At 56.2% G+C, this 27,199-nt stretch overlaps 1 protein-coding gene across 2 annotated transcripts in view; it reads left to right on the forward strand.

Annotated features, from left to right (window-relative positions):
• Positions 1 to 1,403: 1,403 nt before the first annotated feature.
• The window catches only part of NDST1 (N-deacetylase and N-sulfotransferase 1), a 63,300-nt gene continuing 37,504 nt past the window's right edge, over positions 1,404 to 27,199 (forward strand). Inside the window, exon 1 of one of the 2 annotated variants that reach the window (XM_036113565.2) lies at positions 1,404 to 1,589. The gene's annotated coding sequence lies outside the window, so the exon portion shown is untranslated. Of the gene's footprint in view, positions 1,590 to 1,931; positions 2,050 to 27,199 lie in introns of those variants that run through there. The other variant, XM_036113566.2, reaches the window with a different exon arrangement.

A 27,199-nucleotide genomic window follows, 5' to 3' on the forward strand; every position in this document is an offset into this window, starting at 1 on the left:
AGAAGTCACAAGCCCCTCTTTGAACATGGCCTGTAGTTTGGGCCTGGGACCACCACTACCAGGCTCATTCCTGTCTGATGGTACTCCATCCGGAGCTGTCACTTGGGCACATCTAGGAGTCAGGAGCCCAGTCCCATCCCCCAGCATCTCTTTCTTCTTCAGGCCTCAGCATCTTTCCCCCCTCTGAGACATGAGTGGGCTAGCTGAAAACCCCTTTCCCCCCAGCACAAAGTTACCCTTTAGGGGACTCGGGATGAGTCTCTCCTACTGTCATATGTCCAGCTTGGCCTTTCTGCCTCTCTTGGCTCTGCTCTGGTTGCTCATATGCTTTTTGAACTTTGTTCCTACAGTTAATCTTGAGCCTCAGAAGGTCCTTAGGAAACTACCAATCTACTGTTTTCTAAATTTGCCCCAGCCTCACGCCAGGCCCACAGAGTCAGGATCTCCAGGGGAGGGGCCTAGTGATCCACATCATTAGCAAGTTCCTCAAGGCTCACTAATCAAATCCCCCCCTCCCCTGGCCCATCTCTCCTTATTCAGGATGGTTCATAGAGGGCAAAAAGCCCCTCTGCCTAAAGCAGTCAGATCTGAGCACAGACTCCGCTTAGCTCTCAGTGAGACTCCCAGAAGTCATTGCATCTCTCTGAGCCTCATTGTCCCCATCCATTTAATGAGGATGGCCACTATAGTCTTGTCTAACTTGCAGGGCCCTTGAGATGGTTGAAATGACACTGGCGATGGGAAACTGAGGCTCAGTGGGAGAAGAAATCTGTAAAGGTCATCCACCCCTTCATCTGCCAGTTCTGGGCCATGCTCTGGGGATTCAGCGGGGAACAACTTGTTGGGGGAGATGACATTCTAGTAAACAATGAGACCAGTAAATGAACCAGATAATCACGATAAAGGAAATAAAAGGGTTTTCGAGAGTCGGGGCAAAGGTGGGGTGGGGTGGGGTGGGGTGGCAAAGGCCTGCCCAGGAGCTCAGGAGGGGTCACTCCGGCGGAGACCTGGTTGTCGGGGGAGCCGTCTGGGGAGGCCCTGGAGGGTTGTCATAAGCCCAGAGGCGGCAGAGCCCGGGGGCCCCCTTCGGTCCCGGCCAGGGCGCTCCCCGGGGCCCCCGGAGGCGCGGCGGGCGCGGGTCTTTGTCTCCCTCATTTTCTCCGAAGCCTCTCGGACCCCCAGCGCTGTTCCCTCTTTGACCTCGAATAACTTGTTGGCTTCCCCCGGGCTTTGTTTCCCCGGGGGTCACCGCCTCCCGGACGCCCGACAGCCGCCCGGGGCCCTCGTGGGTCCCGCATCTGACACCCGCTCCGGCCCCCGCCCCCTACTCGCTCGGAGACAGGGGTCAAAGGCAGCCCGCGTCACGTGGTCGCCGAGCAGCACCGAATCGGCCGGGAGAGCCGAGGGAGAATCCGGGTGGAAGCCGAGAAATCCAGCCCCGATAGCAGCGCCCGGTCCCGCCCCGGCCCCCGCCCCGGGGCGCTCGCCACACGCCCGCTGGCCGCCCGGGCCTCCGGAGCCGATCTCTGGCCGGCACCCACGCTCCATCACGGGATCGAACCCGGCTCCCACCGCCGCGATTCGGGGAGGTAGGCGCCGCGGCGGGCGAAGGGAAGGGGAGACGGGCCGGGGGCCCTGGGCGCGCGGGCTCGCCCCTCTGTGCCCCACCGGCCTGCGGGGCGCGCAGCAGCGCGCCCCAACTTCCAGTCTTCGGGGAGACCCCCACCTCCCCGCCGCGGGACCGCCGGACGGTGAGGGGGGGGACTGCGAGCTGCCCCAGCGCAGTACCGGGGGCCGGGACTGGGGGCTGGGCACCGGGCGGGAGGGGGAGGGGGACAGCGGGCGGGAGGCGGGAGGCGGAGCGGGCGGTGGCGGCGGCTCCGGCGTGGAGCGGGGGTGGGAGCGGCGGGAGGCGGCCGGCGAGGGGTTAACCCCGGCCGGGGCCAGAGCCCGGCGGCGCCCGCACGGCCCGGGGGGGAACCCAGGCGTCCCGCGGCTGGCCGGGAGCTCCTCCTCCCCCGGGGGGGGGGGGTGCCCCAGCCTGGGCAGGTAAGAGGCTGGGAGGGCCGGGGCCAGCCAGTCCCCTGTCGCTGGGCCGGCGGGGCCCGAGCCGGGCGTGCAGGCCGCGCGGGGCCCAAGCGGCCGCCGGCGCAAGTTTAGTGCGGGCGGGCGCCGGGCGGGCGAGCCGAGTCTGCCGGGGCCCCGCGCACCGGGGTGGGAGGACAAAGGGGTGGGGGGCCGCGCGGGGGCCGGGGGCAGGCCAGGGTGCGGGCGAGGGCAGCGCGGCAGCTGTAGGTCACGGATAATGTCACTCACGAGGAATGCCCCCTCCCCCTCCCCTCCTCCCGAACAGGGGAAACTTTTGTCTGGCTAGGGAGGGGGTTAGAGGCCGGGTCCCCGCTCGGGGCAGGGTAAGGCAGCCGGACCGGTTTTCTCGGGACTGCGCGGCCTGGTCTCTAACTCCCTTCCTCCCTCAGGTTCTCGGAGCCAGGAGCCTCCGTTCTGAACGCTGCTCCTGAACACCCTGGGACGGGGTGAGGAGGGGGCGCCGGTGGACGCGTGGGCTCTGGGACAGGCCGGGAATCTGGGAACTGGGCTCCTGGCTCTGCTTTCCCGGATTCGAGCACACGGGTCAGCCAGGAGCCAAGCCAGGCCCAGGGGATTCAGAACCCCCCCACCCCCCAACCCCGTCTAGCCCCAGCTCTGTACTCCTCCCCACCAACCCCCAATCATTCAGGATGGCCTCGGGCAGTACTGCCCCCTGGTCTGAGGTGCAGACTGACCTGGGTGTCTGTCACTTCCCAGCTCTGTGACCTTGGGCTGGTTCCTTACCTTCCCCTCACCTCAGTTTCCTTACCTGTAAAATGGCGAAAATATAGTTATCTTCTAGAATAAAGTTGAAATGAGAACCAGTGGTACCTCAGTAAAGGGTGGCATGTTTCTATTCAACAAGTATTTACTGCATGTTTACTATGTGCCAGGCACTGGGCTACTTGCTTTACATACCTTATTTTATTCAATTCTCCCACTTTACTATTAACCGCATTTCACCAAGAGGGCAACTGAGGCACAGGATGGTGAAGGTCACACAGGTGGGAAGTGGTGGAGCTTGGATTTGACTCTCCTCCCCCAGCCTGAGTCTCAGCTACAGAGCTCTGTAGGGTCCTCCTGTGACTTGAGCTCACAGTGTCATTTTCAGTTCAAGTTGCGAGGATCCTGTCCCCTTTCCCCGTTACCCTTACCCCCAGCTGATGCTCCTTCTGCCTGGTACTGGTGCGGGGTAAGATCTGGTGCCCAGCTCTTGTTATTGTGGGCAGCTGGAGCAGAAGGGGAGTCCACTGGAGCCTGGGCCCGGAGCTCTGTGATGGTCCAACTTCGGTTGCTGGCTGGGTCCGTGGCAGGAATGCTCTCCCAGTGCGGGGGGTGCAGGGAGGAGCTGGTGTCCCTGGCTTCAGCTAGGGACAGCTGGTGGCTTTGTCAACAGGCCTCTCCCCAGCACCCAGGGGACGGCAGAGCCTTTCATCTCCATTCATACCAGGTCACTTTCAGATCAGCAGGGGGCGGAGGTAGGGCCAAGAAGTGGAGTCCTTGGGGCGACGAGAGACATAAGGCCAAGGGATTTATATCCCAGGTGTCCTTTTCTGTGAATCATCAGCAGGGTCCTTATTACTGAACTAATGGGCTGTTCTAGGTGCTCCAGCCCCAAAGGTCCCTGAGGACAGTGATGGGGGGTGACTTTGAGCCAGTGTCAGGATTACAGAATCCTATTGGAAAATGCATGTGTATATGGGATTTCTGAGCCTAGGACGCAGTGTAGGCCCGTGAGTGAATGTGTGGGGTGACCCAGACTTCCACTGGCTTTAATGCCCTGTGCTGGCCCAATCTTTTAGTGGGGGTACCATCTCATGACTGCTGATCAGCCTCTGATTGGGGGCCTTGAGTAATTTTTTTTTAAATGGAAAACAACTTGTTAGCTAATAAATGACATCTTAAAACAATGGAATGGGGTAGGTAATGAAAGTTCTTGGGAGATGCAAGTTTGGGCGTTACTGTTCGAGCTGCTCTGGGGGCTGTGCCCATACTGTCTGGGATTTGCAGGGTCTGCAGGCCTTTGCTAGACTCCACGAATAGGGGGCCCTCCTGGGCCGACAGATCACTGTTAGCCTATAGGAACAAGAGTGGAAATTCCACTACTAGCTGGACTTTGAGGGGACTCAGAAATGTGGGGCAATGAGTGGAGGGGCTGGATGGCTGAAAGGAGTCCTGAGGGATGGGGATGACCCTTGGCATGTGGCCACACGATCCTTATCATTGTGATCAGAGAAGGGAGAGAAGCCTCTGGGAGAATCAACAGGTGAAGGGTTGGAGCCAGCAAGCAAGAAAAGATGGATAGTGAGCCTCTTGTCAACAAGGGCCATGCAAGAAGCAATTTTAAATCACAAGTTGAGGATGTGGTCGAGTATGGAATCATAGACTGGGGGTTGGCCCAGGGGCCAACTGAGAGACTCTGCATCTGAGAAACGTGGAAACGGGCTCTAGTCTCAGCAGCCCTGAGCTCTCTCTGCCCTGGGCTTTGGGACTGCTCGACCTGTCTTCCATACTTTGGGACCAGTGCCAGGCCTACAAGTCCCTAGAGATTGGGCAGACTTCTGCTGGCTTGGAATTTGGTTTTGGGTATGGCTTGAAATATCTGGACTGTTTGGAGGACTTGGACGTGCTTTATGTGAAATGGAACATTAGGGTAATTTGTTAAATATGTATGGAAACTGTCTGCGGAGTGGGGTGATGGGGAAATGAAATGGGGTGAGGTGCCGCTTGTTTCTCAGTGGAGAGGCTGCTGGTCTGATGGGGGAGGGAAGACGAGGATCAGTGATGGTAAAGAGGCAGGACGTGGTCAGTGATAGATGGGCTTTGGAAGGTCAGTAGAGGGGAAAAGCTCTTTTGGTTGTTAATGTCGGCAGGGCTTCCTGGGGGAGGAAGTGTTTGTGAGGATGCAGGCTAGGGGAAGGGGGGGCAGTGGGAAGCAAGATTGGGTTGTGGGGTATTTGCAGCATCCTGCTCAGGAGTTTGGGTTTTATTCTGTAGCCGGTGGAGAGGACAGAGGGTTGTAAGCAGCTCCTCGAGTCGATGCCTATTACTGTGTCTCGTGCCAGGCTCCTTACAGACGCTCCACTGAAATCTCACAATACCCCTGCAAAGTAGCTGCTGCCGCTAGGAACCCCCACCCCTGCCCCATTTTCAGATGGGGAAATGGAGGCTCCGAGGGGTTGAGTCACGTACAGAGCTGTATTGGAACGCAGGCCGGAACTGTTTCTGCCCTAGCGTGCCGTTCCTCTCAGAAGTCATTTGGCCAAAGATGATGGCAAGACTGGGTGGCGTTGAGACCCACTGAGGGATGATGCTAATTGTGGTCCAGCAGAGAGCTGACCAAAGTCCGACACAGGCCATAGGGCTGAGGAAAGGAGGAGGAGGCTGCAGGACTTGGTAGCTGCCTTGGGGATTGGGGTCATTACGGGTGACCTAAGGTTTGGGGAAGGACCCTTAAGTGGCAGTGTCACCGCTTTTGAACCCCTGCAGGGTTCTCTGTGGGCAGAGGGCATAGCCTTGCCCCCGTGCCTCTGAGGCCAGGGACAGCACCAAGGGGGACAGGAGGCTAACAGGGGAATAGGATGCCTGGGGAGGAGGCAAGATCTCCATTGCTAAAGGTATGCAGTGAGACAGGAGAGGGGGGAGGGAGCAGAGGGCCTGTAAACCAGCAGGGTCAGGCCTAGGTGACCTCTCTTAGTTCCCTTTTCTCTCGAGAATCTCAGCAGTTGGGGTGGTGCTCGGCCCACTTCCACCCCCTGTTTTTCTCATAGCTCTCCAGAGCTGCCCCTTCCTGTGCTTCTTGGGAAGTTCCCTATGCTTGCCTGGCCTGCAGTGCTCTGCCTGGGAGAGTCCTTACCCCGTGCAATACACTCAGCACAGCTGATCTTCCAGGAGCCCCTTGGGACATCTGGATCAGCTGCCAGAGCCTGAGCTGCCGGGGACTGTGGTTTCACAGAGGACTGGAACCTTCTGCTTCCATTTTCCGGTCTGTGAAATGGGTTTAGTCTCTCTTTCCTCAAATGTGTGGAAAGAAGGCTGAATCACGAATCAGTCGGAATCAGTAGGAGTTGGAGGAAAGGGCCAGTGAATTTGAAAGTGAGGAGTGGGAGGGCTGGGGTGGGGGCAGGGCTGTCCCCCTCCTTCCCTGCAGTAAAGGTTAAAGCAGGGTCTCCTGGTCCTGGGGGGGGGGGCGGTTGTCACCAGCAGAGGTGTTTTCTCCTGCCCGTGGGGCTGATACAAAGTTCTGCCCATTTGCTTCAGCTTGGAAGCTTGGAGCTTGGTAGAAGGGAGGGACATGGATGTCTAGGACTGTGTGGCCTCTGGGCCAGAGCCAGTCTGCCACAAGGAGTCACAGAGGGGACCAAAGCTCTTTTCTAGATGGAGGAGTGTTTATATTAAGTTGCCTCCTAGCCCTTTGTATTTCTCCCTGTTCTATTTCTTAATACAGATTGGATTAATCTAATCAAAATATAGATTGCAAATGAGCATTTATTTATTTGAGGGCAAGGTCTAGGGAGTAGCCCACTATGTGACCCTGTGCCCCATCCCCCATTCCTCTCAACCCTCAAGCAGAACCTGCCTCTTGTCCTTTCCTGCGTGAGCATCTCTGTTCCTGGTGAGGATACAGCGCGCCAGTCACTTCCCCCCCCCCGCCCCGCCCACCCCCGCCCCCAGTCCTCCCCAGCCAGGGCCCAACTCCAGTGTTACCTGTTCCGTACAGTCATCCCTAATGCCACAGAGCTGGCCTTGCCTGCTCCCTGCTTTGGCATGGGCCAGAGCCTGTTACATGGCCCCGTCACCGGGCCCTTCACACACCTGGCTTTGAATGCTGATTTCTTAAGGACATGTCTCATTTCTTCTAGGCTCCATGCTTTGGAGGCAGGCGCTGCATGTGGGCCATTCCTACACCAGCGGTGGTGGGCGGCATTGCAGAGTGGAGTCCAAAGTTGGGGGTTCGAACCCCAGCTCTGCCACCATTAGCTGTGGGATCTGGTGCAAATTACCTAAATCTTAAATCCCTTTTGGGCATTGGTTTTCTCAACTGCAAAATGAGGATAGTAATCATCCTGCTTTGCTAGGAGAGTTGAACAGATCGATGCCTTACACAGAGGAAGAGCCCAGTCAGTAGGAGCTCTTCAAAGAGAACAGTGGGTATTATTATTGTTTATACCTAGGGGGTGGGCTGTCCCTTCAGAGATGGAGGGAAGAATCCTTGGAGTTTGAGTTCCTGAACTTTCTAATAGCCTGAGAAGGCTTGTTCAGAAGAGGAAACTGAGGCCCAGAGAGTCAGGGCAATTTGTATGGGGTGTGGGTGCAGGCGTTCTTACCCAGGAAGCCTGACAGGATTTCTTCTCTTTGTTACACCTGTTTTTCCTCTTCTCTCCCTTCATCAAGGTTAAGGTGCGCAAGTTGTGCGGGCCCAGTTTCCTCTCTGGTGGCCACGTGGAATGGTGTCAGATAAGTTGGCCCGGCTGGCAGGTCCTGTGGCCGTCCTCAAGACGAGGGACGCATACCCCAGACAGTGCACACTGTGGGCTGGAACCTCCAGAGGCCTCCCTCCTGGCCTCCCTGTGCCCTGGAAACAGGGACGGGATGATGGCAGGGAGAGGTGACCTTGGGGTAGGCCTTGAGGCAGGTGAGTAGGACACAGACAGCGCTGGGAGCTAGGCTCGGAAGGGAGGAAACACTCAGAGTCAGCCAAGATGGGCGGGGTCGTGTCTGGAGGTGTGGAGCCGAATCCCAGCACTTGGAGACTCTGGCCTCCTTCACAGCTGAGGTCTGGCTGTCTGAGGCAGGGCGGGGATCCTCCTCACCCCTCGGCCAGCCGGGGGTCGACCTGTCTGGGCAGGTCTGCAGTGGCAGTCGGGCGGCGGAGGTCTGCTGTAACTGCGCCGTGGGAGAGCCGCCTCTGGTCTGCGCTGCCTGCCCAGGCGGAGGCCAGGTGAGGAGAAACGGATGTCATCATCACGGCGCCTTCACTCAGGCCTCCCTGTCTGCCCAGGTTCCCTTCTTCCTCTCCTTACATCACGGCAGCTCCTGCTTAAGCTCTTACAGGAGGCTCAGCGTCACGTACTCGTGAGAGCTCTTCCCGGTTCACCTGCAGGCTAAGTCATTGGTCCTCAAAGTCCGGATCTGCACCAACTGCCCTTGCTGGAGATGCAAATTCTCTGGCCCCACCCCAGACCTACTGAATCAGAAACGGGGATGAGGCGGGAAGGAGGGGCCCAGCAGTCTGTTTTAAGGAGCCTCCAAGGGATTCAGGTGCATGCTAAAGTTCAAGAAACACTTGGTTAGATAATTAAAAAAAAAGATGCTTCTCTCCTTGGGCTCTCAGCATACTCGGACACCCAGCATACGTTGAAGACCCGGAGAAAAGCCCAGTTTCTCTTTACCCTGTCTTCAGGGAGCCACCATCTTGTAACAGCTTCCCATCTCCAGGAAGCAAGCTTGTGACACAGTGATGAGGCTCAGTAAAACCCCAACACAATTATAGGAGACGGTGCTGGGGCCACTCAAGGAAGGCAGGATCAGGGGACTTGAAGGGTAGGGGGCTTTGTGGGTGGCAAAGGTGGGTGCCAGGAACAAGCGAGCTGTGTGCTGGGGCTGGAATCAGGCAGAGCGTGGGTCCTGCTCCAGAGAAGCGTGTGTACTGGGGGTGAGGCCGCACGCATGTGTGTGCGATGACGGTGGTCAGACGTGGTCTGAGAGGGCTAAGGGGCCTTAGCTGTCACCAGCCCCATGCCTTTAAGCATCTCAGTCATTTTAATGATGATGATCATAAAATTGCCACTCAACATTTTTTGAGAGCTTATCAATGCTTACTAGGCGTAATCCTATAAAGCAGGCACTATTATTGGCCCCATTTCTTAGATGAAAATACTGAGGCCATATAGCCATAAGGTGGTAGATCTAGGAATTCTGCAGAATTCTGTAGGGGTGCTTAGAAGCACAATTTCTTTGGAAGAAGGGAGGTGGGGGATTGTCTTGGAGTGTTTGTTTAGCGGGCACAACATAGACTGGTTTTTTAAAGATGCAGAAACGTATATACTATCAAATGAGTGAATTAGGTTTTGGCGGGGGTGATGGGATTGTGTTGGGGTGAGTAGGGCTGAAGCCTCCACATTGCGGCCTCCACTGCAGACCCTGTCATTCCTCCTGTCGTCTGGATAGCCATTTGAGACACACAGACACTCACTCAGTGCTGAGTTCAGGATCCCACAGCTAGGGCAAGAGAGAAAATCAGAGAGAGAAGAGTGGGTCTCCTCTGGTTCTAGCAGGAGGGGTGGGGATGGGGGTCAAGATCAGAGCCCACTGTCTAGCCTGCTGTTCTTTTCCGCCTCGGTGTCCCCAAGGAGCCCAGGAGCTGGAGGGCTTTCCTGACACTGTGGGAGCCTCTCCATTTCTCAGCGGGGAACCGAGGAGCAGGGACTTGCCCACACAGGGCCACACACAGTGTCATGATTGGGACCAGAAGCCAGAGCTATCTCTGTTCTGACCAGGGAAGGGTTTGTTTCCCGAACACTGTCCCTGCCCCCCACCCCATCTCAGGCAGTCTGGGTAGCCGTCGCCCTCGGAGTGGCCCAGAGCGATGCTGGGGGCAGAGACGGGTGTGTCCTAGGGGAGAAAGCTGCCAAAGAGAGGTGGGGCAGTGTCCAAGGGAAGAACACCAAGAAGCCCAAACCCCAGACGGAAACCAAGTGTGTTTTCTAGGTCCTGAGAGGATATCTGGAACAATGGAAGTAGGATGGGGGAAGTTGGACTATAAAAAGGGCTTCTTGATATCCTTTAAAAAAAAAAAAAGTGGTCTTTAGGTTTGACTTTTGTTTCTCTGAAGGATGTTTATGTAACTTCCTGAAAGTAGGATCCCAGGGCTTCGTGAAGTTTGTCATGCTGCTGTTTATATTTTCAGGGCTTTGAGCTGGGAAGGACTTGATAGGGTGGTCTCCCCACTTTACAATTGGTGGATTCTGAGAGTCAGGAGGGGCCTACTTGAGGTCCCACAGTGAGACAGCAGAAGACTTGGCCCCGGAGCCGGGGTCTTCTGGTGCCTTGCAAGGGGCTGTCGTCTTTTGACTCACTACTCCCTGGGCTCTGGCTGGCACAGAAGCTGGGCAGGGGCTGTGGAGGGGTCCCCTTGGGAAACACTAAGAGCTGTGGACTTAGGCAAGGCCAGGACTGGTCTCTAGCGAGGTGGGCTCACTGGGTGCTGACTCGTGGGGTGGGCGAGAGGCTGGGATGGTATGCTTAGTGATGCCACCCCCATCCAGATGCCACGGCCCAGCTGTGCACTGTCTGCCCGGCAGCTGTGAGTCACACCCAGTGGGTGCAGAGGCGAGGGCTATTGTATTGTGATTTCTTCTGTTCTCTCAGCCCCGAAGGGATGACTAGGCCCTGAGCCCTGATTCGTGCCCACGCCTATGAACTTAAGCAGCTGTGAGTTTAGACTTCATGTTTACAGATATGAGCCGTCCCAAAGGGCTTGGGGGAGTCCTGTTCCTCTGCCACCTATCTCTCGATCCTGTGGATCCTGTGATCTTGACTCATCCGTCTCACCAATGCAGAAGTCTGTGTGCCCCGGAGATCATGCACGACATTTTGGCGGCATTCCTCTGCATTCTTTTTCTGCAGAGAGAGTCTGTAGGTTTCATCAGGTTGTCAGAGGACTCAGTGTCCCCCCAGGTGCTGACAGGAGGGCAGGAGGCCATGGGCCTGCGCTGCAGCGAGCAGGTTGCTGACGAGGCGGCGTGGCTGTAATATTCTAGGAGACCATAGGCCGGCGGCAGCAGAACACGACGGTTCAGAGTGTGGTCGCGGAGGCCGGTGTAGGGTTCTAAATCCTTCACTTGGGAGCTGTGTGACCTTGGCTAAGTGGCTGTGTCCGTGCCTCAGTTTCCCTCTCTGTAACACGGGAGGAATAATAATAGTTATCTCATGGTGCCACCAGCTTTTAAAATAAGATAATCCATGAGAAGGACTTATCCCAGTGCCTGATACAAAGTAATCACTTGGTAAAAGTGTGCTATTATTATTAGTCCCAGCTCTGCGATCCTGTTAAGTGCCTTACCTTGGGGTCTTAGTCTCCAGCTTTGGCTGTGTACTCTGTATTGGGCTTTCCAGGAGCTGCAAGGCAAGGTGGGAGAGTAGGGGTAGACAGGGAGGGAGGGAGAACCTTCTCTGTATTTCTGGGACTCTCTAGCCCAGGCCCTCCCTGGTGCCTTGAACATGGCTTTGTCCTGAGGCAGGCTTATATAACCAGGCAGGCCCGGCCAGGCAGGAGACGATTCTTAACCTCGTTTTGTCCTCCACTGTCTCTTCCTCTGATGGAGCTGCTGCATTAGCTGACCTGTTCCTCAAGCTCCAGGGATGAAATCGAACCTGTGCTATGCTGCCGCCCATTGATTTAATCTGGAGGTTTGCTGGGCAGGGGGCCCCTCCTCCTGCCACCTGGGGACAGACAGAGCTGATGCCTCTTGCCTGCTTTGGGGACAGACACAGGAACTCCTCTTTAGTGGAAAAGGCAGGCCATAGGCTAGGGACCCCTTGATCCATGGCCCCTGTGTTTCCAGCAGGTATGCCTACCCCTCCCCAGGATTCCCTCGCAGGCGTACTCTCCCTATCCTGCAGCCCGCACCCATCTTTCTCTCCCCAGAAGCCTTCCCGGGGACCTCAGCTGCAGGGAAGTTGGCTTCCACTGAGCTTCACAGCATGTTCTGTGACACAGCATGTCCCTTTCAAGAAAACAGAGGCCACACAAACTGGCAGGCCACATCTGCCCCACGGGCAGGTTCTGCTTAGCCCATGCCAAAAACTGAGCTGATTGCCAAGAGGAGATTTTTACCTAAAAATCCTGATTTCTGGCTTTACTTCACAAATTTGGAAGATCAGAATACCTCGAGCCTGAGTTCTTCGCACACTCACCTGGTCTTTCTGGCCATCTAGACATCTGAGTTTGTAACCCTATCCTGCAGGCATGGGCTGCTTTCTCTCCTGTGTCATATAGTGTTGTTCCTCGTCTGTCTGCTTTGTGAGCTCTTTAACGATGGGGGGGGGGGGCGGGGGGCTGGCTCATCTCTGCTCAAAGCATCGTGCTCAGGCTCAGGGCCGTGTACACAGCAGGAGCAAATTAAGTGTTTCTTTTATGAACGAAGGGGTGGCAGTCGTGCTCCCCACCAGCTGGGAAGGTTCTATTTAATCGAGGCCTCTGGATCCGCCTGCCCTGTGGCCCTTGAATCCTCCTCCCAGATAAGCTGTGGCTGCTTAGCCACTGACCCAGGCAGCTTCTTAAGCTGTGGATAAACAGTCGCTGAAAGTGTTGTCCCATACTGTGGAACATTTCACTTGCAACCACCCCACATTTCACTCTCCCAGGGGGCTCGGAGGAATTTGGGGGGAGAGGGAGGCGGGGATCGTAGCCCTCAGATGGCACCAAGTCCAGACCTCTGCGTCCTGGGGGGACGGAGGGAAGGGAGGCATCAGTTCAGGTGTTTACTGGACTGGGCCCTCTTTCGAGCCTGTCTCTGCTTTATTCTGCTCCTAGAGTACATGCTTTATCCATCCACTCCTTTGTCCAGCTGTCTGTCTGTCCAAGGTTTATTTCACTCTTTCGGTTGAAATCCCGACCAGCCCTAAGGCCAGCTAAGCTAGCTCCTCCTGGAAGAGGTCTTGGCTGAGAGGTTGTAGTTGTTCTGGGTACAAGAAAAAGCTGGGAAGCTGTAAAAACTGCATGGAGATTTCTGTCCCCCATCTTTGGTTCCTTCAGTCTAAGGTACAGCCTCCCTCTCCCCACAAGGTTCAGACATGTGGCTCTGTAGCCAGGTTTTGAGGACCCCGTCTTAACTTATGAAGCCCAGGCCTGGCGGGGGGACCCCTGGCTGGTAGCTGTGCTGTGTGACGTCAGCATGCCCCTTTCCCTCTCAGGGCTTCTCTTTGCCCTCTGTGTGCTAACGTGCTGGGTTCTGTTCAGTAGTTGTCGCTGAAAGGGCCTTATGAGCCATCCTTGGAGAAGATGATAGAGGGGATCAGCATAGGTGCCGGTGTCTGGGTGGGGGTGAGGCCCTCCGTCACTGGGCCAGGCCCAGAGAGCTTTCACATATTTCAGGTAATCATGGGAGGAGGGAGGCTAGAAAGCCTGGGTCAGAGTGGGCAGGGGCTATGCCCTGGCTGGCAGGCCCCACAGGGAGGACCTGAGCCCAGGGAAGTTGGAGGTCTAGCCTGTGTGGCCCAGTGACCTGGCCACAGGCTGAGGGGTGCCCCAAGGCTTCAAGTGCAGGCCTGGACAAGCCGTTTACAGATGGGTAAACTGAGGTACATAGAAGGCACTCTCCCAGCGTCACACACAGGAGCGTAGAAAGTCAGGCTCAGATTCAGGTCATCTGACTCCCAGGCAAGGCTACGCTCCTCTGTCCCCACCTCCCTCTGCAGGGTCAATGCCAGATCACCCAGCTGGGACAATCGTCTGATTGTCTGTGTCAGCCTCCAGGCTAGGGACTGGAAAAGTGAAGCCACCGTCGTCACAGCCACCCTGGAGGCATGAAACCAGTTGGGTGTGCAAATTATCCCTCAGACATTCTCCATCCCATTTTTGTTGTTGTTTTTCCGTAAACTGTCTCTGACGGGCCAGCCCCCTTGGTGCCCATTTCCGCCTGGCACTGGGCTTCATGCTCTTTATTCTGAAAACAAAGCTTCCTTCTGATGGCCCTCCCCCTGCAACAGGAAAGGGGCAGGTGTGGCACTGGGCTGCGCCCCCCACCTCCTCTTGCTGGGAGCACGGGGCAACCTTTGTCAGAAGCCGGACCCGGACCCGGCAGCCCTGGGGGGCTGGGAGAGGGGGTAGGCCAGACCCTGCTCCTGCTGGTGGCAGAATCCACCCTGTGGGCCCCGCTGTCAAGGCCTCCCCCAGTGGCCAAAAGGGTGGGCACAGGTATCAGACAGGGACCAAGGTAAAGTCCTTCTCTGGTCCAAGCAGTTAGTTGTCCCGGGACAGAATGGAGATCTGGCCAGGAACTGTTCATGTGACAACCGTCAGGGTTTCAGCTGCCACAGATGATCGGCCTCCAAGTGACACTGGTCTCCAGGGGCTGCAGAAACCAAAAGATGTGTTCAGACGAGGGAGGCAATGGTCCCTCATTCAATAACTTTTTTTCAAGCATTTACTTTGTTCAGACACTTTTTCTTGTCCTGGGACATGGCAATGAGCAAAACAGACCAAGCCCTGCTTTGGACGTGGGGCTGACATTCTAGTGATGGGGTAGAATCAACAAAGCAACAGATACTAGTTCAACACTGGCTGTTTGTCAGGTGGCGAGAGGGGCCTGGAGGAAAACTAAAGCTTGGTTGGCGGTAAAAAGAGTGATTTGAGCAAGTGGCTCTGCTGTGTCTCTGGTGAGAGGGACAGCAGGCTCCACGAGGGCGGGGGAAGCCACGGCATATCTGGGGAAGAGCATTTCGGGCAGAGGGAACAGCAACGTAAAGGCTTTGAGGCGGGAGGGTGTGGGGTGTGTCTGAGGGGCAGGAAGGAGACTGGTGTGGCTGGGACGGAAGGAAGAGCCATCCTGGCAGGAGATGGGGCCAGAGGGAGTATGGAGGGGCAGACTGCAGGGCCCTCTGGCCCCCCGAGGGGTCTTTGGTGTTTAGTGTGAGTAAAGGGGAAGCTGCCGAGGGGCTGGGGCTGAGGTCACACTCACTTCAGCACACATCTGGGAAGGATCGAGTGGGCCACCGCCTGAGAAGAAGCAGGATGCCTGGCCAGGAGGCTTCTGTAGTCACACGAATGAAGAAGGGCTCAGTGTGACCACCAGGCGGGAGGCAACCAGAGGTCAGATTCTGTATCGATTTTACAGGATAAGCTGATGGATTAGGTGTGGGGTGTGAGAGGGTGTCCACAGCAAGGACTCTGACCTAAAGGACCGGAGGGACAGTGTTGTCATTTACCAAGACAGGGAAGGCTACAGGACAAACAAGTTTGGGGAGAGAAATGGAGATTTCAGGTCAGATGCATTAAGTTGGAGCACTGGCTGGAGTGGAGGGGCACATGGGTAGAAGTTGGTCCTGGGCCTGCATATTCCTGTTGTTGAAGGGGCAATTCCTGCACGGGTGTGAGGGGTACCCTCCTGAACTCTGAGAATCTGTCCTCTAAGAACGAATGTTTCCTGGGCTCTTCATGTTCTTTTCTCTCTTTACAAGCGTGCTCCTGCTTTTCCTCGGAAAAAGGCAGATCTGAGGACTCATTGTCATGGTGGTCCCAGCCTTTCTGCCCAGCGTGCCTCTTGTGGGGGTGTAGGGGAGCCCTGGAGACTTCAGGCCTTGCCCTGGCTCTGCTACCAATAGAGAGAGCTTTCACTCTGTGCCTTGGTTTCCCCTCTTTTTAAAAAATATTTTATTTATTTATCTGACAGAGAGAGAGCACAAGCAGGGAGAGCGGCAGGCAGAGGGAGAGGGAGAAGCAGACCCCACACTGAGCAGGGAGCCCGATGTGGGGCTCCATCCCAGGACCTGAGCCAAAGGCAGAGGCTTAACCGACTGAGCCACCCAGGTGCCCCTCCCCTCTTGTACATAGAAGGGTTGAGCTGGCCCCAGGGTTCTGAGGGTGGCAAGGTGTACTTGAGGATGCCGCATCGCACAGTGGTTTAGAACCCGGACTTGGAGTCCAGATATGGGTGTGAATCCTTGCGCTGCCGCTTGCCTGTGAGACTCTGGGCCAGTGATATAATCTCTCTGAGCCTGAATTTTCTCATCTGTGAAAATGGGCCAACCATAGTACCTTGTCAGCGTTGCAGTGAGAGTTAAATGAGAAAATGCACACAAAACACTTAGCGAAGACCCTGGCTCATCCCATACTCTGTTAACACGGGCTCTTAATACCAGTGACCTGGGTGGTGGGTCAGGTTCAGGGGTTTTGCCTGTTGGCAGTAGGAGCCATGGCAGGTTACAGAGTAGGAGCATGTTACAGGTAGTGATTTGAGGGCAGCCATGAGTGTGGGGACTTGGCCTGAGTCCTCTTGGTAAGTCCCTGACCCCTCCTACCTGCCAGAGTGAGAACTGAGGGCTGGCCCTACTGGACTCGCTTGCCCTTCCTGCGCTGAGGGTCTTCACTGACGGCATGAGCCGCCTTCACCTTGCATAGGTCCCTCGGGGACGGAGTGATTATTTCCCTTCAGTTCTCCTACAGGACCCCTTGTCTGTACTTGCCAGTGGGTGACCTGAGGGAATGCAAATGTGGGGCTTTGAGGGGCGGGTGACATCGAGGGGACTTGAGTTACACGGAGGGCTCTGGACAGGGCCAATGGGGGCAAGGCAGGCCGGGAGTGGCATTCCACTGGGCACTTGACTGTGCCCTCGGTTCCTGGTCTAGGTCCAGGCTGGTTGGTGCTTGCTCCAGTGGAGCCGTGGAGAGGTTGACAACGGGCGGAGGAATGTGGCCCCTTCAAGACCCACACTTCACTGGTGCCCGGGCATGCCGCCTGAGCCCTGGGCTTTTGCAAGCCTGTTTCCCAGCAGTTGAGCCATGCCAGACTGGCCAAGGACATTTCAGAGACCCCAGGGCTCACAGCCAGGCTGTCAAACCAGGCATTGCTTGTTTTCCCAGGGTCTAGGCGTTTTTAGGGGTGGAGGGGGGCTCTGGAGATATTCCAGGGACTTTCTTACAGCGGGTAAATTGAGATCCAGAGAAAGCAAGGCACTTGACCAAGGTCTCACAAGGCCGCCTCCCTACTATCTGTCACCTCCCTCTGTTCCCATGTCCTTTGCTTAGACTCCTGGCCTCCTGCCTGGATGTTTGTAACAGCCTCTGTCTTGTGGGCTCTCTGCGAGCTTTGCTTGTCTTCCTATTATCATACTCTTGCCATAACCTGCCAGGCGCACATGCTGTTTGAGTGTGTCTGGTCTCCTTTCGCCTCGGGTCCCAGACAGAGCAGCGCAGCACAGAGGTTCTGAGCTTAGGCCCCAGAGCCAGCACTGCCCCTTCCTAGCGAGGGGACCTGGGCCAAGATACCCACGTCTCAGAGTCCCAGTGTCTCTGTGAAATGAAGCCGGCAGTACTTCGTTTATGAGGATGGTTAAATGAGATAGTACATGAAGCGCTGGGTATAAACCTGCACGGAGTGAGCTCTCAAAAGCGTACTGTTATAAGTGCTGGTTGAACCAAAAGTCAAGGACATGGAGGAGTCGACAAAGCTCTGGACCGGGCGGCAGAAGAGGTGGGCTCCAAGTTCACTCTCGAATACTGCCTCACTGTGTGCCTTTGGGGATGTCACCCTGCCCCTGGGAACCCCATTTTTCTCATTTGAGAAAAGCGGAAGAAATCACCGCTGTGTTTTTATGAGGTGGTCATGTGACGCTAAAGCCATGGCTATGAGAAAGCTTTGCATCTGTGTAGTGATCTAAAAATGGCACGGCGGCCACGGTATGCTGTTGGCAAGGAAGACACCGCAGCCACGGTGGTGGACAGCTAGCTTGGCCGGAGGCTGGTCGGTCTGCAGGTGCTCAGCGCCCACGCGGGCTTCCCATCCCTGCCCGCCTGCTCCCGGCCCCCGCCAGCCTGCCTTTCACATTAGCCTCACCACTGCACCCTCGGAGGTGTGGGAGGTGCAAAGTCCCGCTGGCATCCTCCGGGCCCTAGTGGGGTTTAGGTTGTCTGTGGCTGATGCCGTGGAATGTAGGATTACAGCCAGACACTGGTTCGAACCTCAGCGAAGCACTTCCCCACTGGGAGCCTTAGCAAGTTGCTTAACTTCCGTGAGCCTCAGTTTCCATACTTGTAAGATGAAGCCCTAATGAAGTGGAGGCCAAGCATCTAGCAAAGGGCCCAGCACATGGTTATATCGGGGTGGGGGGGTTGTATAATGTGTTTTCTGCCTGGAGCTTGGGGACTGATGGGTTTATGGATGGCAGGGAGTGGGGGCCATTGTGCCCATGTCTGGGGATGAGCTGCAGAGGTCAGTCGCCTAGCTTGGAACCAGGAGGGCCTTTGGAGTCATCTGGCACTGTCCATTTTGCCGGTGAATAAAGCAAGTCCTGGAAAGGAGCAGGTGCGTGGCTGAGGTCACCGGCGGGTTAGAGGAGGGTGAGGCAAGCGAGGCACCTCGAGGCACACGGTAGGGAGCCCTCACTCTCAGGTGCCCCTGGGAGATGGTGCTCACTCTCAGCACTGGGCAGGTACGCAGCAACACCTGAGAATGGGTGCCTCTGGCCCGTTTGTGCCTGCTGCCTCGCCAGGCTCACCCTAGCCGGGGCTAGAGCTGCACCTCCAGTCTCCTGACCCCAGGAACTGATCCCCAAGCCTTGGAAGTGCAGGGACACCTGCGACGCACCTTCTAAGCAGCTCACTGAGGCCTCTTGGGCCCCTTTAAAAGGAATCTGCAATAAGTAGGTCACCGGTGCTTTTCACTCCGTCTGTGCTCTCTAGTTTCTGGATTCCAGAGAAAGTGAGGCCCTTCCACCTGCCTCCCCCACCTCCTGCCCCTTCCCCTACCAGCTGTGCCTCCATGTAAGCATGTGGGTGGGGGGCTTCTGTCGTGGTGGTAAGCCGCAGCAAGTCTAGAGGGATGAGGCCACTTTCATGCATGCCCCGAGTGAAGTCTCCCTGGTCTCAGCAGGCCCGTGCTGTACCCACCAGGCCTCCGGGAGATTAGGGAGCGTCTGCAGCTCTAAGTGACTCAAAGCTTTCCCTTCCTCTTTGTTGCCCCCACACATCCAGCTTCCCTCCGCTCTGGCCACAGGGCCTAGAGGCCTTTTGGTTTCCTATCTTGTGGGCAGCCTAATCTTGGGGTGTCCATCTGGGGCAGTTTCCCCATCACCCCTGCTGGGCCTGTTGGCTGGGCCTTACGCTGCTGTGAAGAGGTAGCCAAGGCCTCTACTCCCTGCAGGGGTTCTCAGGATTTACGCAGGGCTGGAAGGGTCCTGGGCCACCGTTGTGATGTGACATGAGGGGACTTGGACAGTGAGCCCAGTCTCCATCCCCAGGCCCACACATACAACACTCCATCTTTTTCCCTCCTGCAACTCTTGGGGCCTGAACTCCTGCCATCAGCAAGTAGCCCTGTGCTTTTCTTGGTGTCCTCTGAAAAGGCAAATACCCTCGTGGGTGGACAGTCTCCCATGTATTATACTGCTGCAGAGGGAAGCCAAGCTAGCCTGGCCCCTTTCCCGCTGCGTGTGTGACCATGGCCTAGTTGCTTCTCCTCTCTGGGCTACGTCAGGCCCTTTTTACCCAACACCTCAACCCGCTGGCATGGATTCTACGCCTTCCACACTCTGGCAGTTAGCCTCTTTCTTCCTCTGCTGGACGGGGCAAAGGGGAGGACCCGCCAGCTGAGTTGGAGTGGGGGCAGGGCCCAGAAGCCAGTGTCACAAACGCGTTGACCACCAGCCGGCCCCCATAGAGGATATCAGGACTTCTTTCTCTTCTTCTCAGGACATGTGGGGAAACTGAGGTCTGAAGGGGGAAGGGCCTTATTTGGATCACGGCGGAAGCCGGGCAGGGCTGCAGCCAATGTGGGCTCCCTCCAGTGCTGGCTGCTACCTTTCTTGACCGTGTCTGGAGGGCCCATCAGCATAAGGGCCAGGGACATGCTTTCTCCCCGAAGGTGCCTCCAGGCGGGGGCCTGTGTCTGCTGTGGGGCCCCTGGGTGTGGGGCAGAATTGGGCAGGACATCCTCTTCCCGAAGAGTCCAGGAGGGAGGGGCTGGTGGCCTCTAGCAAGGAACATGTTAGTGAGGGGCCTGGAGGCTTCCGGCAGGGATGGCAGGGATCTCGGTTGGTGATTCGGTTCAGGGTGCCCTAGGGCCACCCCTCCTTCTGTCCCTCCCTCCCTCCCTCCCTCCCTCCCAGGGAGGCGGCTGGGCATAGAGTAATGCCATTTGTCCTAGCTCTGGGATTAGGTGCGGCAGTGTTAAGTGAGGGGTGTGTAGCCATTAAGAGGACGCACTGAAGGGAAGCGGAGCCCAGCGCTGCTCCCTGGAGGTCTGGTGGGTCTTGTCATTCTGTCCCCAGCCTTCCCATACCCTCTGACCATGGCCCCTAGTCCCCTCCCTCCTGTCCAGTCCTCCAGGTCTGTCTGGACGGACGTGTGTGTGCCTGCATGTTCACAGCCACGTGGGAGGGGGCTGGGGGCTGGGGGTGGGGGTAGCCTGGCCCCCAAGCCTGGCACTGGATCCTGTCTGCATTTAGGACCGGGAGCAGGTTCCTCAAGTGTCACAGCCCCTGGGGCCGCCCCAGAGAGATGGCTCAGGGCTGACGGGGCAGATTTCTGATGGAGTAGAAGGAGGTGGTGGCTGAGGGATGGGAAGGAAGGGCTTAGTTTCTGTTGTAGCTTCTGTTGAGCTGGGCAGTCCATGAATCCACTGGAAGCCAACAGGTCTGAGAGTTAAAGATTTACTGCAGGGCCATGGTGGGTAGCTGGAATGGTGAGGTCCCAGGGTGCTCAGAAGTCACATTCATGACTTCGATCCTGTCTACACTGTGTAAGCTGCGGCATGTCAAAGCCAGAAGGATCCCTAGAAAGTTCCCATGTTCTTAATTTGTTGTATGGTGGGGGCCGGTCACAGTTACCCTGAATTTGTTTGGAATGTGGTATCTGTCTGGGGGAACTCACTGAGAGTTTTTATAGATTCTTAGAGGGTTCTGTAACTCCAGGAGGTCACAGACTTCTGATCTAGTCCACACCCCTCATTGTCCAGCCGAGAAAACAGAGGCTAGAAGTAGGGAAGGGTCTCATCCAGAGGTGCAGAGAGGGTGAGTGGAGGGGCTGGGATGCTGATGTGGACTCCAGGCCCATGTGGATTTTGGCTTTTGCATCTGTGAGATGGAGCCCCCCCCCCCCAAGAACACCTGCTTTTTGGAATCTCTCAGGGGGCATCCGGTGACCTGGGGTGGGCATGCGGAAGGACAGAAGCCGGGGCTGCCCGGCATTGCCCGGCTGCCCTGCAGGGGTGGCAGGCGGGGCAGGGTAGGTATTCAGGGCGTGATAAACTGGTTTCTACTTCACTGGGAAGAAATGGTGAATAAATGAGGTCATGATAGTACCTGGTGTGCACCAGACCCATGAAGCATGCTGGTCACCGTTATCCTCCGAGTTCGCTCTCGAAGTTGAGATTTCCTGCTTCTTACCCTCACTCCTGTCTCTGTCTCTTCTTCCTTCACATGAGGCCTTTGCCTGGGGTGTGGGGGCAGCCCCCTTTCTCATGTGGACACCTGCTTGTCAGAGATGACAGAGGCCCCCGGGGCAAGGGAATGTGAAGACCCTCTGGCTGAGATCTTGCCTTTCTGGGAATCTGTGGTGTCCTTCTCTGCCAGTGAAGGCTTTCACATCCCTGGAGAAATTGGGTCAGCCTGTGTTTAGGCAGCTGGGGCTGGTGATCTTCGGGAAGCCTCTCTCTGGATGTGCTCTAGGCCACAGACCTGGGTTAAGAATGGTGTGGAAAGCTGGACATGAGGACTATATAGGGGTTACAAACAGGGGCCCCAGGGTGGGCTGGCTTGGGGTCATCCTAAGCTCTGCCTCTGCCCAGGTGTGTGACCTTTAGTCAGTTGCTTACCCTCTCTGAGCCTAAGTTTCCCCATCTGTAAAGTGCATATATCAGTGACCCCACCTCTCAGGGTGTGAGGATGGGGTGTGACAGATCGGGGAAAGCTCTCAGCACGGTCCCAGTGTGGGGCTGCTGAGTTACCAGGAGCTCAGCCAGTGCTGGCTGCTGTCAGCGAGGGAGTTTATGATATTTGCAAGGAAATATCATTCCATTCCTTTTGAATGCCTATGACCTGAGCCTAAGAAAAATAGGAATGTATTTGACTCTGTCATAGATGGATTTGGGCGTTGAGGGGAGAGAGCCCTATTTGGGGTAGCTTCATGGGCTAGTGGGGAGCATGCCCTGTGATGAGCCTGCTCACCCTGATCTGTGTTAGGAGCTTCGGTGGGACTGGAGGGCAGCTGGTCCTGACCTGTCTTATTCCTCACTCTGCCCCTCCCCACAAGCTGGTTGTTTGTTTGCTCGGTAAACCCTTTCTTGAGAGCCGGTGCAAAGGTAAACTCTCAACTCGGGCTCTGTTGGAGGAAAGACAAATTCTCAACAAGTGGGGTCTAAGTTCCTGAGGTTTTTTGGTTGAGCAATCCCTGCTGGGGAACCCAGAACAAATCCCAGGTTGGTAACCTGGGAGTGAACCAGCACGTTATGCTTTGTTTGCTTGTTGATTGATGGATGATTTGTGAGTCTTCTGCCAAGACGGATCATGAGAGGCTGCTTTTGATGTTAAAACACACATAAAATGGATGAAAACAAAAACAGAAAGAGCACCATTCAAAGGGAGCAGAGAGTGGGATGTGCGGAGCAGTGGTGAGAGCCGTGCCAGGTGAACGTGGGGGGCCCGCGTGGCCGAAAGCTGACGAGCCCAGGCTCTGGAGCCGGCTGGCCTGTGCGGAATCCCAGTCACCCACTCGTTTGCTCTGTGGGAGGGGGCCCCTCCAGGCCTTACTGTCCTCGTCTGTAACGTGAGGGGAAGGTAGGTCGTGGTGCTGTGAAAGGGTTAATAGCACGGAGTACAGACGTATTTGTGTCTGATAAATGAAAGTTCATATTATTAATGCATTTAGCTTGGAGATTTCTCATAGCAGATCCAAAAAGGGAAGGTAATTGGCAGGGGCCCATCTCTCTTGAGCACCTGTCGTGGGTAGGAGACTGCCTCTGCTTTGGAGAGCTTTTGGTGAAGTTGGGGGACCGGCGCTGTAGTTGCGAGGGCAGCCGGCGTCTGGGAGCATATGCGCACAGCATTGCATGGTGGGACACGGAGCGGGGAAGCTCACCTCGGGCTTTGAAACACAGCCGGCAGAGTCCAACTCCGGGCTGAGGCTGGCCTTGGAGGAGGCTGGGCAGTGTTTTAATGGACAAGAAAATGGGTCCAGGTAGGTGGGAGTGGGGGCGGGGGTCCTTTCCTCTCTTGGGGTCTCCGTGTCCCCACGTGCTCACTGCAGGGGGGGCTGCACCCTCTGCAACCCCAAGACTCTGAGCCAGACTGCCGACCGTCTCTTGGTGGCAGCCCTGGACTCTGGGGTGACTGATGGGCAGCAGCTTGGCCTGCAGCCAGGCGGCACTGCGGGCCTGTGGGGGATGGGGTGTGCAGTGAATTCCAGCAGAGGAAGGGATTTGCTTCTGGTTCGGCCTCCCAGGGGGGTAATTGGGCTGGAGAGACTCCTGCACAGCTGGGAAGCAAATGTGGAGGATTTTCTCTGCTGCGCTGTACGTGGTGGGTGGGGCAGCCTGAGGCTGGGTGGCTGGTGGAGCTGGGCGGCTGTGGGGTGTGGCTGGGCGGTGGGTGGTGGTGTGATTGTGCTGGGGGTGTGACAGGCGGGGAGGGGCCGGGTCAGCTGTGGGGAGTGGCCCTGGGATTGCCTGTGGGGCTACCAGCGCCTGGACCCGCAGCCACCCCTCCTCCCCCAAGCCCGGGTGCCCATTCACAGACTTTTGGAGCTGTTTGCTTCCCACCCCACACTTGCACCTGTGGCCCAGACGGCTGTGATGACCCCACTTGAACAGATCGGCACCATGTTGAGTTTGTGCATTCGTGTGCGTGTGAGGATGGGGATATGGGGACAGTGTCAGGAATGCCCCAGGCGGGAAATAAAATCTGGGCTCGGTGAACATGCGGGACTGCAGGGACCTTCCTGCATCTACCCTGCAGCAGCGTCACACACCAGAGGCACAAAACCTCGGGGCCCCCCAAAAAGCCTCCATCTTCGGTGTCCAGCGCCGTGCTCGGTGTCTCGTGGTGCCCAGTAAGTACAGAAAGAGGGGATGGGGAATGGGCCTCTGCTTATACCCAGCTTCCAGGGTGCTCCCAAACCCGACCTCCGTTCTTCTCCTTCTGGATCCGCTGTGAATTTGATCTGTGGCCTTGGGCCAGGTGCTTCCTGAGCCTCAAGTTTCCAAATCTGTTAAATGGCTAATCATCGTATTAGCCTATATCACCGTGTGCCAGGCCCCGAGCTGTCTTGACACACATCATCTCTATTAGTTTTAGCCCTGTGAGATAGGAAGTGGTATGAAGCCTGTTTTACACCTGGGGAAACCGAGGCTCAGAGAGGTTGAGGGATTTGTTCTAAGATCCCAAGGCTGGTCAATAATGGAGGCAAGGTTCAAGCCCAGGCAGGCTGGCTGCAGTCGGAGCCCTTCACCGTAAGGCCAGCAGCTAGCGCGCCGCCACCTCTCAGATGGAATGCAACAGAATGACATGTGCAGCCCTTCGCGGGAGGTCGGGTGCACAGAGTAGACCCCGAGTACATGGGAGCTGCTTATTAGGTGTGCCGCCCCAGGAAAGGCACGGAAGCTCAGCCTCAGAGAGCTCTTGCTGTCACTCCTGGAGTCTACCTGTCCATCCAGGACAGAGCTGGACCCTCTCCCCAGTCCTGATTTCTAGATAGCTTGATCTCTGGAAGACCCTTCGCCTCTGCCTCATTTCTCTCCAGGTCCTAGAGAGGATTGTGGGGGAAGCAGAGCATTTTGGAGTGGAGTGGGGTGAGGGGTAAGGAGTGACTTTCAACTCCAGAGCAGTGGCCACAGTTACCGTGGTATTTCCCGAAAGTGCGGCGTTGCCATGGCATCTCCATGACGACCAGAGCATCTCATTCATTATCCCCAGCACCTTGGCAGGGAGAGCTGGGCCTAGGGCTGGGAGAGCGCAGTGGGAGCCTGGCTGATGGCTCGAGGCCTCAGTGGCTGAGGTCCCCTCCTGCTCTCCCCCATCGCAGCCAAGGTGTCCCTGCTGGGCTCTGGAGCCGCTTCTGTCTCCTGGGGTCTGGGTTCAAATTTCAGCTCTGGCATGGACTAGCTCTGTGATTTTGGGCAAGTGACTTAACCTCTCTGAGCCTCATTTTCCTCAACTGGAAATGTGAATAATGACAGTAGTAGTTAGTAGTAGTTAGTAGTAGTAGGCTTAAATGAGGTAAGGTGTGGGAAAGTGCTAAACACAGTGCCAGGCCCGTGGTAAGTGCTTGAAACATGTAGCAGTAAAAATAACAATGATGATGATTATAATGGTATCACTGTCGTTATTATTTTTATTATAGAAACGCCTTGGAGGGACTCCCGATGGAGGAATGAAAGACCAAATTTGCAGTTAGGAAGGAAACCTATTTGAGTCAAGACTTAGCGGTTTCTTATGTGACTGTGGCAAGTCATTTCACTCTGGAGCCTCAGTCTCCTTATCTGTAAATTGGGAGTAATAACAGCTCATTATGATTCATTCATATCCTGAGTACTCAATTAGGACCTATGCCTGGGGAGAGCAGTGGGGGCTTCCACGATGATTCAGACTTGTCCCTGCCCTTCAGGGCACCCAGGTGTGTGGGGAAGGAGAAGGAACGAAATTAGTATTTGTGGAGGGCCTCTATGTGCCAGCTGCCGGGTGCCAGGCAGGGCCTGCCCCGGCAGAGGTCAGTAAGTCCTGGCCCCGCCCGGGAATCTGGAGGCTCCAGAGTTGTGTATGGAAACACCTCGAGTCCACTCTACATGGACCTCACACTCCGGTGCACCCAGGGACTGGGCAGGAAGCCAAATGAAGGAAGGAGGTTGGCTTTGGGACTGTGTTAACCAGAGAGTCCATGCCTGTGGGGGCCGATGGTGGCCTGTGGGGATGAGTGCCCAGTATCAGCAGAACATGCTCTTTTTAAATGTTAGAAGTTCTAACTTTTATGTGAAATCTCCTGATTTTGAAATACTGATAGCGAATCTCAAATTTAAGAAAAATGCCGTGCAAGCCAGAGAATGCACAGTTGAGTCCTGTTTTGGCCTGAGGGTCCTGGCTTTCTGGTTCCACACTATGGAGTGGGGATGGGGCCGGCAGAAGCCTGAGGAATGGGACTTGGGGGCAGGAAAGGGGGTGGTGCATTGGGATGACTTCAGAGAGGTGATGACATTGGAACTAGGGTCTTGAAGGATGAGTAAGTGTCCCAAGGGGGAGGGGGAGGCATTCCGGCAATGGGAATTTCATTAGCAAAGGCCTAGATGCATGACCAAGATTGGTGACTGGTTGGGCGAGGCTGGAGTTTAGGAAAACCTCTGGCAATGTCGGCAAGACCCAGGCAGGCCCAGGGCAGCGGGGTGGGGGGGCGGGGCGTCGAGGCCTCAGCCTCCAGCTCTCCTGGAGGACTTGGTGGCTGCAAGGGGATTAGAAGCCCCCCAGTTCTCCATCCTTGAGCCACAGGGGCTCTGGAATGCAGGTGGGTGTGGAGGGTCTTGAATGGCCGGCTCCAGGCCTTCGAGGGGGTTGCGGTAGGGGTCAGTGCTGAAGGCCCCTCTTGCCAGCACGCTGGGGGCTGGCACTTTGTTCATGAAGCAGCATCTCGCCCTCCCCCACCCCCCACTCCAGAGTATTTGGCCTTCTCTGGGGACAGGGGAGGCCTTTACCCTCTCCTGGGCCTGGGCTTTGCCATGGCTTTCTCCCTGGTCTCCTGGCCTCTAACCATCTGGCCCCTGCTCATCCGTCCAGCTCCAGGGAAAGGCCATGGCCTCTGAAAATGGGGATTTGGGCTTCTGAGGACTGGTTATCAGAGACTCGAGAGGAAGCATGGAGCTACTTGACGGAGCTTTGCGAGCTCAGTTCTTGTCCACACTGTGCCTAGATTCAGTAAGCAGCAGGTGTGCTCGGAGAGAGTGGCTGGCCCATATTTGGTGCTGTGTGCTTTATATATACAAACTCATTTAATTTTCTTTTCTTTCTTTTTTTTAAAGATTTTATTTATTTGACAGAGAGACACAGCGAGAGAGGGAACACAAGCAGGGGGAGTGGGAGAGGGAGAAGCAGGCTTCCCGAGGAGCAGGGAGCCCGATGTAGGGCTCGATCCCAGGATCCTGGGATCATGACCTGAGCTGAAGGCAGACGCTTAACGACTGAGCCACCCAGGTGCCCCTACTTCAGGCTTTTTCCCTCCACTCGCAGCCCACAGACCTTGTGAGAGAGAGAGTGCTCTTACATCTGTGATACACTATGTGTTCTTTTTTTAAAAAATATTTTATTTATTTATTTGACAGAGACAGTGAGAGAGGGAACACAAGCAGGGGGAGTGGGAGAGGGAGAAGCAGGCTTCTCGCTGAGCAGGGAGCCTGATGCGGGGCTTGATCCCAGG

The sequence above is a fragment of the Halichoerus grypus genome, chromosome 2 (assembly GCF_964656455.1).
Source record: "Halichoerus grypus chromosome 2, mHalGry1.hap1.1, whole genome shotgun sequence".
NCBI lineage: Eukaryota > Metazoa > Chordata > Mammalia > Carnivora > Phocidae > Halichoerus > Halichoerus grypus.